This window comes from Gorilla gorilla, chromosome 12 (genome assembly GCF_029281585.2).
Source record: "Gorilla gorilla gorilla isolate KB3781 chromosome 12, NHGRI_mGorGor1-v2.1_pri, whole genome shotgun sequence".
NCBI lineage: Eukaryota > Metazoa > Chordata > Mammalia > Primates > Hominidae > Gorilla > Gorilla gorilla.
This window is the reverse complement of record NC_073236.2, coordinates 48,692,616-48,708,284: the sequence shown is the minus strand read 5'-3', so window position 1 is coordinate 48,708,284 and position 15,669 is coordinate 48,692,616. Positions and strand designations below refer to the sequence as shown.

Sequence of the window (15,669 nt, the reverse complement as noted above, 5' to 3'; positions counted from 1 at the left end):
TTCTGCATCACATCATGGGCACCAAGCAACAATAAATGAGTTTCCCTGTAGGAAGAAGTCACTTTTTATTTAACTGTTTATTCACATAACTCTCAATATTCAATAATTCCAAAATCACGCAAAAATAGAGAGCATAGTATGGGCCTCATGCCTCCATCACCCATATCCACTCATCGCGAATCCTGTTTTTACTCTGCTCCCACCTATTCCCCTTCTCTGTATCACTGCAAAGCAGACCTCAGTCATGTCATTTCACCCACAAACATCTCACTGTGTATCTCTAAAAGATAATGACTCATTAGAAGTAAGGTAGCCTCAAAACCAAACCAAGCAAAAACAAAACCCTCTTATTCTGAGTCAAATAGAAATGATCTTCCCACTAGAAGACAATTTGCCTTCTATGGCTTATCAGACTCAGAAGTCATGTGGTTCACAGTCATGTGGTTCACAGTCATGCAGACCCTGTGGTCTCCTCATTCCTTTCTTGAGGTTCTGGCGTATCCTTGGAACAGCATCATTATGAGGAGCCTCAACTATTCAGTCTTCCCAGAAAGTGTCACAGTATGGCTGAGCAGCTTATTTATGAAAGATATTTAAGGTTAATTTCAGCTCTTTTATGAAATTACCAAAGTCTGGACAGTAGTTGCTTGGCCAGATTAAGTGCCCTTTGGGTCTTTTACATGACACCAATAAAGATGTTAGCTGACCCTTCAGATAGTGTGAGCAACTGAGACTATGAACTGCAATTCATACTGAAAACATAAATTCTTATAAAAATAATAAATCATATAAATTATGTGGTTAAGCCAAATCATGAGTCTCTAGATGAACTTCTTATGTGCTACAAAAATATTTGCTGTGAGTTTCTAGGTGCAGAAATTTAATCCTCATCACTCAGGTATACAAAAATATAAGATCAGTGACAAGTAATCCAGAGCTCTAGAAGTATAAGAGTTCTTAGAAATAATCTAGTCCATCTTCTCACTCAATCCAGAATCCTATATCAGCCAGGGTTCAACCAAGAAACAGATGATACATTCACATTAGTATAATATAAGAAGCATTTAAATAGGATGGACAAGATGTAGGAGATCCCTAAGAGATAGTGCAGTACCCTGGAGCTGGTAACTGGAGCTGTTGTTACCACCTTCTAGGCTTAGAGGGTAGAGGGCAGGGAGTGGCTGCTGGATCCTGGAAGAAAAAGCTATGTAAACAGGGACATTTTAAGAGGAGCTGTGACCCTCAGCCAAGAAAAACAGCAATCCCAAGGTGACCCCATGGTGAGGCAAGCAGGGAGCAGGGGGATCCTAACTCTGCTGTCTTCCTCCCTCTTTAATCTCTAGCTGTTCTCAGCTAACAAGGGATGTGAAGGACCTCTTCAAAGACTCCAAACCACTGCTCTAGCTGTTATCTAAACCAAAATAAGTCCAAACGGCAAGGATTCCATGGATGCAGGCAATGTAGGTCAACTTCCTAGATCCATACAGGGTAGAGAAGAGTGGTGAGCAGAGCTACAGAGGCAAATGGAACACATCTATCACAAGTCACATCTCTAACACCCCTGACAGAGGGTCATTCAGCGTCTTGTCCAGTCCCATCTGATCCAAGCCAAAGCCTGCTTGATCACAGAGAGCTCCCAACAAGCTGCTAACTGGCCGGCATTCCCAGGCTGTTCCCAAATGATGGTTTTCCCCAGGCTCACACCATGCATCCTGGCTATGTCTGCTCTTCCCTTCTTTGGACTTGAGAATTGCTCTCCTGTTGACAGTCTGTGGCTTTTGTGTACCTGATTCTCAGGGCCACATTTTTGGCTTTAATCTTTTGCTTTCCTCCAGGAACACAGCTCAGACTCTCCTTGGGCTACCCCCTTTGCTTGTCCTGGTAAATAGGAGTCCTGGTTCTTGGTGGCTACCAGAACACCACAGCTAGGCACAGGTACCATCAGCCCAGCCTCAGTCCCCCAAACAGTACCTGAAATGTCTTTCTTTTGTGTTCCAGAGATGGGAGTTCAGTGTGTTAAGAGGCATCCCATTTCCTAATGAATCTCACTGTTGGAAGAGTCATTGTGTCTGGAGCCACTTCTCTATATGGAATATGAATTTATGGATTAACTGTGAGGAAGGGGATCTTGTCCTGCTCATCTTTATATGCCTAGGGTCTGGTAAAGGAGCTGACACACTGTATGATATTAGCTGAAACCCAATTTCCTATAACTCATAGCTATTGATGTTACAACTTCTGCTACCTAAGGAACCAAGCAGCAGTCTATGAAAGCTTCCAGACAATTGCCTTTAAAAAATTTAAAGATATTTTTCACATCTCCACTTAGTCTTCCACCCTTCAGGATGATCAGCCTCAACAGATCGTCAATCTCCTCTTAACACTTGGTTTCAACTCTTGGGCCACCTTGAAACTGGTGGCCTAGTCTGGATGGTTAATTCTCTTCTCCAAGGCGTCTTATAAAACTAAAAGCAATATCCAGTGTTGTCTCATCACTATGGTATCTGCAGCACCATTACTGCCCTAGGTTTGGATTCTATACTTTTACACGCAAAGCAAGGCAGAATGTGCTTTTATAGTTAGTATATAATATTTTTGAATAAATGAGTGAAAGAATACCATGCACATTTGGTTTATATCAAGCATTTGATCATTTGACATTCCTAACTAAGCCTTTCCCCCCATAAACTATTTTCAACTAACCCATACATACATATATACATCCCTAAGGGAATGATTTTAATTTTAAATTTATTTTAAAGTCATCTTGTTTATATGGCCTACCTTGAACTCCCCAAGGAGTTCTTTATGACTCTTGGTTAAGTCACCTGACATGTTTTGTCATTTACAAGTTTGTAAAGTCTTGTCAGCTGATAGGCCTACATCAGCTGAATTCAAGTTAGCTGAGACTTGATTCAAGCTCTCTGGAAACTTATTTAATGGAATATTACCTGACTCTTGTTTCTCTAGCTTGGCAAAATGTTGGCCAAAATCAAAACACATCATCAATTTTTCCAAATTTGTTTGTTTGTTTGTTTGTTTGTTTTTGAGACGGAGTCTCAGTCTATCGCCAGGCTGGAGTGCAGTGGCAATCTTGGCTCACTACAACCTCCACCTCCCTGGTTCAAGCGATTCTCCTTTCTCAGCCTCCCGAGTAGCTGGGACTACATGCTTGCGCCACCATGCCCAGCTAAGTTTTTGTATTTTTAGTAGAGACGGGGTTTCACCATGTTGGCCAGGATGGTCTCGATCTCTTGACCTTGTGATCCACCCGCCTCGGCCTCCCAAAGTGCTGGGATTACAGGCGTGAGCCACCGTGCCTGGGTCCAAATTTTCTCTTCTAGTAATCTGATTAAGAAAGGAAGTATAAGAAAGGAAGGATAAGCCTTACTTAATTAATCCTTACTTATCCTTACTTAACTAGGCAGCCTTCTAGTGATGGTCCCTTTTCTATTTGTATATAAACTATCTGGAATAGTCTTTTGTAGAATTTTAACTTGGATTTATATTAATCTCAGATTCTATAGTTTCCCATATCTACTTTTTTTTGTTTTTGTTTTATTTTAGGTTCAGGGCTATATGTGTGAGTATAGTTCAACTGATGTCATGGGAGTCTGGTGTACAGATTATTTCATCACCCATGTACCAAGCCTAGTACCCAATAGTTATTTTTCCTGATCCTCTCCCTCTTCCCACCCTGCACTCTAAGGTTGGCCCCGGTGTCTGTTGTTCCCCTTTGTGTGTCCATGTGTTCTCATTATTTAGCTCCCACTTAAAAGTGAGAACAAGCAGTACTTGGTTTTCTGTTCCTGTGCTGGCTTGTTAAGGATAATGGGCTCCAGTTCTATCCATGTTCCTGCAAACGACATTATCTCATTTTTTTTCATGGCTGCATAGTATATATACCACATTTTCTTTACGAAGCCTACCATTAATGGGCATTTAGGTTGATTACATGCCTTTGCTATTGTGAATGGTGCTGCAGTGAACACAGGCATGCATGTATCCTTATGGTAGAATGATTTATATTCCTTTGGGTATATGCCCAGTAGTGGGATTGCTGGGTTGAATGGTAATTCTGCTTTTAGTTCTTTGAGGAACTGCCACACTGCTTTCAGCAATGGTTGAACTAATTTACACTCCCACCAGCAGTACATAGGCGTTCCCTTTTTCTCTGCAACCTTGCCAGCATCTGTTATTTTTTGACTTTTTAATAGGAGCCATTTTGACTGGTGTGAGATGGTATCTTATTGTGGTTTTTATTTGCATTTCTCTAATGATTAGTGATATTGACCATTTTTTCATATGCTCTTTGGCCACATGTATGTCTTCTGTTGAAGTGTCTGTTCATGTTCTTTGCCTACCCTTCAATGGGGTTCTTTATTTTTGTCTTATAAATTTAAGTTCCTTATAGATGCTGCATATTAGACCTTTGTCAGATGTATAGTTTGCAAATATTTTCTCCCATTCTGTAGGTTGGTTGTTCACTCTGTTGATAGTTTCTTTTGCTGAGCAGAAGCTCTTTAGTTTAATTAGATCCCATTTGTTAATTTTTGCTTCTGTTTTAATTGCTTTTGGCATCTTTGTCATGAAATCTTTGCCAGTTCCTATGTTTGGAATGGTATTTCCCAGGTTATCATACATTTAGGTTTTACATTTAAGTCTTTAATCCGTCTTGAGTTGATTTTTGTATATGGTGTAAGGAAGGGGTCCAGTTTCAGTCTTTAGCATATGGCTAGTCAGTTATCCCAGCACCATTTATTGAACAGGGAGTCCCCTCCTCATTGCTTGTTTTTGTTAGCTTTGTCAAAGATCAGATGGTGTGCTGCATTGTAGGTGTGCAGCATTATTTCTGGGCTCTCTATTCTGTACCATTGGTCTATGTGTCTGTTTTTGTACCAGTACCGTGCTATTTTGGTTACTGTATCTGTAATATAGTTTGAAGTTGAGTAATATGATGCCTCCAACTTTGTTCCTTTTGCTTAGGATTGCCTTGGCTATTTGGACTCTTTTTTGGTTCTATATGAATTTTAAAACAGCTTTTCCTAGTTCTGTGAAGAATGTCATTGATAGTTTGATAGGAATAGCATTAAATCTGTAAATATTTTGGTCAGGATGGCCATTTTATCAATATTGATTCTTCCTATCCATGAGCATGGAAGGTTTTTCCATTTGTTTGTGTCATCTCTGATTTCTTTGAGCAGTGTTTTATAATTTTCATTGTAGAGATCTTTTACATTTCTGGTTATTTGTATTTCTAGGCATTTTCTTCTTTTTGTGTCCATTGTGAATGGGATTGCATTCCTCATTTGGCTCTGAACTTGGATTTTGTTGGTGTATCAGAATGCTACTGATTTTTATATGTTGATTTTGTACCCTGAAATTTGCTGAAGTTGTTTATTAGCTCAAGGATCTTTTGGGTAGGGACCATAGGGTTTTTCTAGACATAGAATCATGTCGTCTGCAAACAGGAATAGTTTCACTTCCTCCCTTCCTAGTTGGATACCTTTTATTTATTTATCTTACCTCATTGCTCTGGCCAGGACTTACTATGTTAAGCAGGGGTAGTGAGAGAGGGGATCCTTGTCTTGTGCTGGTTTTCAAGGGGAATGCTTCCAGCTTTTGCCCATTCAGTATGATTTTGACTGTGGGTTTTTCATAGATGACTCTTACTATGTTCAAGTATGTTCCTTCAGTGCCTTTTATCGAAGATGTTCAATAAAATGCAACATTCCTTCATGTTAAAAACCCTCAATAAACCAACAGCCAACCCTCTATACATCAACAATATCAAGCTGAGAGCCAAATCAGGAATGCAATCCCATTCACATCTATCTATCGAATTCATCTGCATCTACTGAGATAATCATATGGTTTTTTGTCTTTAGTTCTGTTTATGTGATGAATCACATTTATTAACTTGTGTATGTTGAACCAACCTAGCATCCCAAGGATAAAAACTACTTGATCCTGGTGGATTAGCTTTTTACATGCTGCTGGATTTGATTTGCTAAGATTTTGTTGGGTATTTTTGCATCTATGTTCATCAAGGATATTGCCCTAAAGTTTTCTTTTTTGTTGTTGTGTCTCTGCCAGGCTTTGGTATCAGGATGATGCCAGCCTCATAGAATGAGTTGGGGAGGTGTCCTTTCTCAGTGTTTTGAAATAGTTTCAGTAGTAATGATACCAGGTCTTCTTTGTATGTCTGGTAGAACTCAACTGTGAATCCATCTGGTCCTGGGCTATTTTTGGTTGGTAGGCTATTTATTACTGATTCAATTTTGGAGCTCATTATTGGTCTGTTAACAGATTCAGTTTCTTCCTAGTTCAGCCTTGGGAGGATGTGTGTGTACAGGAACTTATCCCTTTCTTGTAGACTTCCTGGTTTGTGCATATACAGGTATTCATAGTAGTCTCTGATGGTTATTTGTATTTCTGTGGAGTCGGTGGTAATATCCCCTTTGTCATTTCTAATTGTGTTTATTTGGACTTTCTCTCTTTTCTTCTTTATTAGTCTAGCTATCTTATTAATTTTTTCAAAGAAACAACTTTTGGATTTGTTGATCTTTTTTTTTTTTATGTCTCAATCTCCTTCAGTTCTGCTTTGATTTTGGTTATTTCTTGTCTTCTGCTAGCTTAGGGGTTGGTTTGCTCTTGCTTCTTTAGTTCCTCTAGTTGTAATGTTGGGTAATTATTTTCAGATCTTTCCAACTTTGTGATGTGGGCATTTAGTGATATAAATTTCCCTCTTAACACTACCTTACCTGTGTCCCAGAGATTCTGCTATATTGTATCTTTGTTCTCATTAGTTTCAAAGAACTTCTTGAAATCTGGCTCAATTTCATTGTTTACTCAGAAGTCACTCAGAGCAGGTTGTTTAATTTCCATGTAATTATATGGTTTTGAGCAATTTTCTTAGTCTTGATTTCTACTTTTATTGCTCTGTGGTCCAAGAGCATGGTTGGTATGATTTCAGTGTTTTTGAATTTGCTGAGTATTGTTTTATGTCTGACTGTGTGGTCAATTTTAGAGTATGTGCCACGTAGCCATGAGATGAATGTATCTTCTGTTGTATTTGGGTGGGGAGTTGTGTAGTGTCTATCAGGTCCATTTGATCCAGTGTTGAGTTCAGCTCCTGAATACTTTCGTTTTTTCTGCCTCAATGATCTATCTAATACTGTCATTGAGGTGCTGAAGTTTCCTATTATTGTGTGGGAATGTAAGTCTCTTCATAGGTCTCTTAAGAACCTGCTTTATGAATCTGGGTGTTCCTGTGTTGTGTGTATATACATTTAGGGTAGTTACATCTTCTTGTTGAATTGAATCATTTACCATTGTGTAATGTCCTTCTTTGTCTTTAAAATTTTTGTTGGTTTAAAGTATGTTTTGTCTGAAATTAGGATTGCCACCTCTGCTTTTTTTTTTTTTTCCTGTTTTTCATTTGCTTGGTAGATTTTTCACCATCCCTTCATTTTGAGTCTATGGGTGTCATTGCATGTGAGATGGGTTTCTTGAAGACAGCATACTATTGGGTCTTGCTCTTTATCAAGCTGGCCACTCTGTGCCTTTTAATTGGGTCATTTAGTCCATTTACATTTAAGGTTAGTATTGATATGTGTGGATTTGATCCTGTCATTGTGTTGTTAGCTGTCTTTGAAAAGGTGGGCATTTGCTCATTTATAATTTTCCGGGATTTCTTTTGTCCTCCTTTGTTTGAAATCTCTGTCAATCATAAGTCCTTTCCAATTGAGAACAACGTTGCTTCAGAGAGAAGATGGGAACATAATAGGAGATAAGTAGCTTTGCTTTCTTTTTGCCATGTATTAATACCAAATTTTTCTTGCCTAAACCAAGAGTCCATCTCTTCACATCTTGAATATAGCTAACAATGGCCTTTAAAATTTTTATAAGATTATTTGTCAAGCCTCATGTTATGCTGGGGTTTGGCCCTACTGACATTTATTAAATGCTTTGTGTTTATATTTGGACAAATGTCTCCCCCACAATCCTTCCACTTCTTGTGTGTGTGTGTGTGTGTGTGTGTGTGTGTGTGTGTGTGTGTGTATTCCTTAGATCTGTGTCCATAAGACAGTCCCTCTACTCCTACCCTGGTTTCTATAAGTATGTCTCAAATCATAACCATTTTTTATTTTTTTGGAGAGATGGGGTCTTGCCATCTTGCCCAGGCTGGTCTTGAACTCCTGGGCTCAAGCGATCCTTCCCCCTTGGCCTCCCAAAGTGCTAGGATTGCAGGTATGAGCCACCACTCCTGGCCCCAAATCACATTTTTTTTTCTGGAAGTATTGTCAGAATGACATTTCTGTTTTTATTCCTCACAAGTCCATGTGCCCCTTTGAAGTCTCTGTCTATAGAGTCTAATATCTAATATTTATCAAACACCTACTATGTGTCAGACACTACAAGGTATTTTATATCCACCTCATTTAGTCCTCATAATAATTCCGAAAGCTAAAAGTTGTAGACCTGTGCAGGAAAGAGCTAACAGGTCTGGGCTGCTCAAATCTTGCACAAACCCAAAGTTTTCAGGACTGGCCCTTTCCTGGCTCTTGGGAGAAAGACTTTTGAGTTCTTGTAGTATCTTGCCTGGTATGAGTGTGTTTGTATGCCTGGTCCTTTGGGCCATGGTGCATCACTTTTACCTCTGAGGTAGTTGTGCGATATGGTCTGAGGAGCTGAGGTCAGTCATATGAATGCTACGTGCTTATGTGACTATTCAAAAAAAAAAAAAAAAAACCCTGGACTCCAAGGTTTGGGTGATCTGGTTGCCACCACCTTGCGCATGTTATCACACATCATTGTTGGGAGAATTAAATGCTGTCTATAGACTCCACTGGGAGTGGACAATTGGAAGTTTGCTGATCTCTCCTGGACTTTACCCCCTGTACCTTTTCCCTTTGCTGATTTTAATCTGTATTTTTTGCTGTAATAAACTATAACTATGAATATACAGCTTATTTGCATCCTATGAGACATTCTAGCAAATCCCTGAACCTGAGGATAGTCTTGGGGACCCCTGACACAGCCCCCTTTCTACACATGAAGAAACAGAGGCTCAAAGAAAGTTAAATGATAGAGTAAGGGTTGGAATCAATTCTTTTTTTTAATTATTATAATTTAAGTTCTGGGATACATGCGCAGAATGTGCAGGTTTGTTACATAGCTATACACGTGCCATGATGGTTTGCTGAACCCATCAACCCATCATCTACATTAGGTATTTCTCCTAATGCTATCCCTCCCCTAACCCCAACCCCCTGACAGGCCCCAGTGTGTGATCTTCCCCTCCCTGTGTCCATGTGTTCTCATTGTTCAACTCCCACTTATGAGTGAGAACATGTATGTTTGGTTTTCTGTTCTTGTGTTAGTTTGGTGAAAATCATAGTTTCTAGCTTCATCCATGTCCCTGAAAAGCTCATTAACTCATCCTTTTTTATGGCTGCATAGTATTCCATGGTGTATATGTGCCACATTTTCTTTATCCAGTCTATCATTGGTGGGCATTTGGGTTGGTTCCAAGTTTTTGCTATTGTGAACAGTGCTGCAATAAACATATGTGTGCATGTGTCTTTATAGTAGCATGATTTATAATCCTTTGGGTATATACCAGTAATGGGATTGCTGAGTCAAATGGTATTTCTGGTTCTAGATCATTGGAATCTAGAACCAGAAATCACCATGGTGTCTTCCACAATGGTTGAACTAATTTACACTCCCACCAACAGTGTAAAAGTGTTCCTATTTCTCCACATTCTTTCCAGCATCTGTCGTTTCCTGACTTTTTAATGATTGCCATTCTAACTGGCATGAGATGGTATCTCATTGTGGTTTTCATTTGCATTTTTCTAATGACCAGTGATGATGAGCTTTTTTTCATATGTTTGTTGATCACATAAATGTCTTCTTTTGAGAAGTGTCTATGCATATCCTTCATCCAATTTTTGATGGGGTTGTTTTTTTTTTCTTGTAAATTTGTTTAAGTTCTTTGTAGATTCTGGATAGTAGCCCTTTGTCAGACGGATAGATTGCAAAAATTTTCTCCCATTCTGTAGGTTGCCTGTTCACTCTGATGATAGTTTCTTTTGCTGTGCAGAAGCTCTTTAGTTTAATTGGATCCCATTTGTCAATTTTGGCTTTCATTGGCATTGCTTTCGGTGTTTTAGTCATGAAGTCTCTGCCCATGCCTATGTCCTGAATGCTATTGCCTAGGTTGTCTTCTAGGATTTTTACGGTTTTAGGTCTTACATTTAAGTCTTTAATCCATCTTGAGTTAATTTTTGTATAAAGTGTAAGCAAGGGGTCCAGTTTCTGTTTTCTGTGGGCTAGCCACTTTTCCTAACACAATTTATTGAATATGGAATCCTTTCCCCATTGCTTGTTTTTGTAAGGTTTGTCAAAGATCAGATGATTGTAGATGTGTAGCATTATTTCTGAGGCCTCTGTTCTGTTCCATTGGTCTATATATCTGTTTTAGTACCAGTACCATGCTGTTTTGGTTACTGTAGCCTTGTAGTATAGTTTGAAGTCAGGTAGTGTGATGCCTCCAGCTTTGTTCCTTTTGCTTAGGATTGTATTGGCTATACGGGCTCCTTTTTGGTTCCATATGAAATTTAAAGTAGTTTTTTTCTAATTCTGTGAAGAAAGTCAATGGTAGCTTGGTGGGGATAGCATTGAATCTATAAATTACTTCAGGCAGTATGGCCATTTTCATGATATTGGTTCTTCCTAACCAGGAGCATGGAATGTTTTTCCATTTGTTTGTGTCCTCTCTTATTTCGTTGAGCAGCAGCTTGTAGTTCTCCTTGAAGATGTCCTTCACATCCCTTGTAAGTTGTATTCCTAGGTATTTTATTCTCTTTGTAGCAATTTTAAATGGGAGTTCACTCATGATTTGGCTCTCTGTATGTTATTGGTGTATAGGAATGTTTGTGATTTTTGCACATTGATTTTGTATCCTGAGACTTTGCTGAAGTTGCTTATCAGCTTAAGGAGATTCTGGGCTGAGACGATGGGGTTTTCTAAATATACAATCATGTCAACTGCAAACAGAGAGAATTTGACTTCCTCTCTTCCTATTTGAATATCCTTTATTTCTTTCTCTTGCCTGATTGCCCTGGCCAGAACTCCCAATACTATGTTGAATAGGAGTGGTGAGAGAGGGCATCCTTGTCTTGTGCTGGTTTTCAAAGGGAATGCTTCCAGCTTTTGCCTATTCAGTATGATATTGGCTGTGGGTTTGTCATAAATAGCTCTTATTATTTTGAGATACATTCCATCGATACCTAGTTTATTGAGAGTTTTTAGCATGAAGGGATGTTGAATTTTATTGAAGGCATTTCTGTATCTATTGAGATAATCATGTGGTTTTTGTCATTGGTTCTGTTTATGTGATGGATTATGTTTGTTGATTTGTATGTGTTGAACTAGCCTTGCATCCCAGGGATGAAGCCAGCTTGATGGCGGTGAATAAGCTTTTTGATGTGCTGTTGGATTTGGTTTGCCAGTTTTTTATTGAGGATGTTCACATCATTGTTCATCAGGGATATCGGCCTGAAATTTTTTTGTTGTTGTTGTGTCTCTGCCAGGTTTTGGTATCAGGATGATGCTGGCCTCATAAAATGAGTTAGGGAGAGTCCCTCTTTTTCTACTATTCGGAATAGTTTCAGAAGGAACGGTACCAGCTCCTCTTTGTACCTCTGGTAGAATTTGGCTGTGAATCCATCTTGTCCTGGGCTTTTTTTGGTTGGTAGGCTATTAATTATTGCCTCAATCACACAACTACATGGAAACTGAACAACCTGCTCCTGAATGACTATGAAATTTAGGCAGAAATAAATAAGTTCTTGAAACCAATGAGAACAAAGACACAACATACCAGAATCTCTGGGACACAGCTAAAGCAGTGGTTAGAGGGAAATTTATACCACTAAATGCCCACAGGAGAAAGCAGGAAAGATCTAAAATTGACACCTTAACATCACAATTAAAAGAACTACAGAAGCAAGAGCAAACAAATTCAAAAGCTAGCAGAAGACAAGAAATAACTAAGATCAGAGCAGAGCTGAAGGAGATAGAGACACAAAAAATCCTTCAAAAAATCAATGAATCCAGGAGCTGGTTTTTTGAAAAGATTAACAAAATAGATTGCTAGTCAGACTAATAAAGAAGAAAAGAGAGATGAATCAAATAGACACAATAAAAAATGATAAAGGGGATATCCCCACTGATCCCACAGAAATACAAACTACCATCACAGAATACTATAAACACCTCTATGCAAATAAACTAGAAAATCTAGAAGAAATGGATAAATTCTGGGACACATACACCCTCCCAAGACTAAACCAGGAAGAAGTTGAATCCCTGAATGGAATTAATTCTTTCAGAAATCAAAGATTTTTTTTTTTTTTTTGGCCTTTCACACTGTAGTACCTCCACTTTTCAGAATTTAAAAAAAAAAAGGTGACTCTTACTAAAGATATAGGCTATGGGCTCTGGTTCTGGGTAACACAGAGATGACTTCCCCCATCTCTTTCACTGAATGCAGCCATAATTTCTGGACACAGTGCATGGAGAAGCTACTTGAGGACTCTGAAAAATAAATAGTGGCAGGTAGATTAGGGAAGAAGATCAGAATTCAAAGTGCTCCAAAACTGGCAGTGAGTTTAACTCTTTTTCCTCATGCTGCTCATGTCCCTGGAAGCATGTGCAGCAGAGTAGGATAACTAAACCTCAGCTTTCTGGCTGGAGGATGAGGACAGGAAGCCCCAGGGAACCAGAAAGTATCAGGATGGTCATGGAGAGGAAGGACTTGGGAAAGCAGCCCCAGAAAGTTGTTTACGAAATGTTGAATGCAGCCTGAGGCATTCATGCATGGATTTCATGCTAATTAGCATTCAAAAGACTTTGAACAGACACAGAAAGACAAATATTATATGTTCTCACTTATAAGTGGGAACTAAATAATGTATATACACTAGGACACAGAATGTGGAATCAGTCAATGGAGACTCAGAAGGGCGAGAGCCTTGGGGGATAGATGAGAAATTACTTAATGGGTACAATGTACATTATTTGAGTGATGAATACCCTATTGAATACCCAAGGAATAACCCTAATATCCATGAATTTACCACTATGCAATATATGCATGTATTAACAAAATTGCACTGTACTCCATAAATTTATAAAAACTTTAAAAATAAGTAAACAAATAAATGTACAGCTTTTAAAAAAAGGCCTTGATAACTGAAGTAGTAAACAGATGAGAATTCAGATGCCAGACTGGCCTGTTAGTGGTGCATACACGGAACATAGCTAAATAGTGCTGCAAAAGGTTTGAAGGCCAAACTGACATTGGAATCACAATCAACAGAAGGTGCATTGACATTTGCAGCCCAAACATAACCAGGTACATTGCCTGCTAAAACAAAAACATCAACATTCTCCATAGGTTTTAAACAACATCCAGAATCTCATAACATAATATTCAAAAGGTCTAGGAAATAATCCAAGATTTTTCAGCATATGAAGGAGAAGAGAAATGTAGCTTGCATGAAAAAGGGCAATCAACAGATGCCAACAGCAAAATGACACAGATGTTAGAATTATCTGGCAAACGCTTTAAAGTAGCCATTCTAAAAATTATCTAATGAACAATCACAAACCGTCTTGAAACAAATGGTAGAATAGTAAATTTCAGTAAAGAAACAGAAAATACAGGCTAGGTGTGGTGGCTCACACCTGTAATCCCAGCATTTTGGGGGGCTGAGGTGGGCAGATCACTTGAGGTCAGGAGTTCAAGACCAGCCTGGCCAACATGGTGAAACCCGACCTTTACTTAGAATACAAAAATTAGCTGGGCATGGTGGTGGGTGCCCGCAATCCCAGCTACTTGGGAGGCTGAAGCATGAGATTGCTTGGATATGGGAGGCAGAGGTTGCAGTGAGCTGACATCGCGCCATTGCACTCTAGCCTGGGTGGCAGAGTAAGACTCTGTCTCAAAAAAAAAGAAAGAAAGAAATATAAAATATAAAAGAGAATCAAGTAGACATTTTAGAACTGAAAAGTAACCTGATTAAAAGAAAGATGAGCTCCAAAGCAGAACTATGGAGACAGAGGAAAGACTGAGTAAACTAGAAGATAGAATAATAGAAATTATCCTATCTGAACAACAGAGAGAAAATAGACTGGCAAAGAAAAAGAGAGCCCCAGGGACCTGTGGGATTGTAACAAAAGGTCTAACCTTCATGTCATTGGAATCACGGAAGGAGAGGAGAAAGAAGGCAGTACTTGAAGATTATAATGGCAAAAGACTCCCTAAAGTTGGCAAAACCCCACAAATGTGCATGTTTCAGAAGTTTAGTGAACCCCAAACAGGATAAACACAAAGAAATTTATGCCTAGACACATCATAATCAAACATCTGGAATCTAAAAACAAAGAAAAATTCTTGAAAGCAGCTGAAGAAAAACTGATGCATTACCTCTAGGAGAAAAACAATCTGAATGATTGAATTTCTCATCAGAAACTGTAGAGACCAGAAAGATTTTTCAAGTACTGAAAGTAACAACTGTCAATCCAGAATTATATATAGCGTAAATGATTGTTCAGAAATTAGGATGAGATTTCAAAAATTACCAATGAGAAAACAATTTGTTGCCAGCAAATCTGCTCTAAAAAAATTGTTAAAAGCAGTTTTTCAGGCAGAAGAAAAATGAAGGAAGGAAAAATGGAAATGGTAAATACCAATCAGGAATGAAGGAAGAGCAACAGAAAGGGTAAACAGCTGAATAAATATGATAAACTATTTCTTCTCATAATTCTTTTAAAACATGTTTAATGATTGAAAGCAAAATTTGAAAGCAAAATATTGTCTGATGTGGTTTCCTGCGTATGTAGGTGTACTGATAAGATGCGTATGACAGAAAGAGGGGAGAGGAACACTATGGTGGTAAGGTTTCTACATTCCACTTGAAGAGATAAAATATTGATTCTAAGTAAATTGTAAAGTTAAGTATATATATTGTAGTTCTTACAGCAACTACTAAACAGAAAAACACATATGCAAAGAGATATAGTTAAATTTCTTTTAAATGAAATTCTAAAGAATGTTCAAGTAATTCAAAAGACGGTAAGTGTTGCAGGCTGAATGATAGCCATCCAAATTCCTGAATCCTAATTTCAGATCCTAATTCCTGAAATCTGCAAATATTACTTTATAAGGGAAAAGGGCCTTTACAGGTGTAGTTAAGATTCTTAAAATGGAGAGATTATTCTGGATTATTCAGGTGGGTCCTAAATGCAATCAAATGCATCTTTATAAGAGAGAGATTTCACAGACAGAAGAGGAGGAGGCAATGTGACCACGGAGAGAGAGACTGGAACGAGTTGGCCACAGTCAAGGAATGCCAGAAGCAACCAGAGCCTGAAAGAAGCAAGGAATGGATTATTCTCTGAAGCCTCCAAAGGTAGCACAATCCTGCCAACACCTTGATTTTGGATCAGTGACACTGATTTCAGACTTCTGACCTCTAAAACTATGAAAGAATAATTTTTTGTTGTTTTATGTCATCAACCTTGCAGTAGTTTATTACAGTAGCCATAGGAAACTAACACAACATGTAAGAGGAAATGGAGGAATGAAAAGAA

The 15,669-nt window shown here is 38.5% G+C and overlaps 1 protein-coding gene across 1 annotated transcript in view; it reads right to left on the bottom strand.

The window, feature by feature from the left end:
- The window catches only part of ACOXL (acyl-CoA oxidase like), a 389,165-nt gene that overhangs the window by 27,506 nt on the left and 345,990 nt on the right, over positions 1-15,669 (bottom strand). The window lies entirely within an intron of this gene.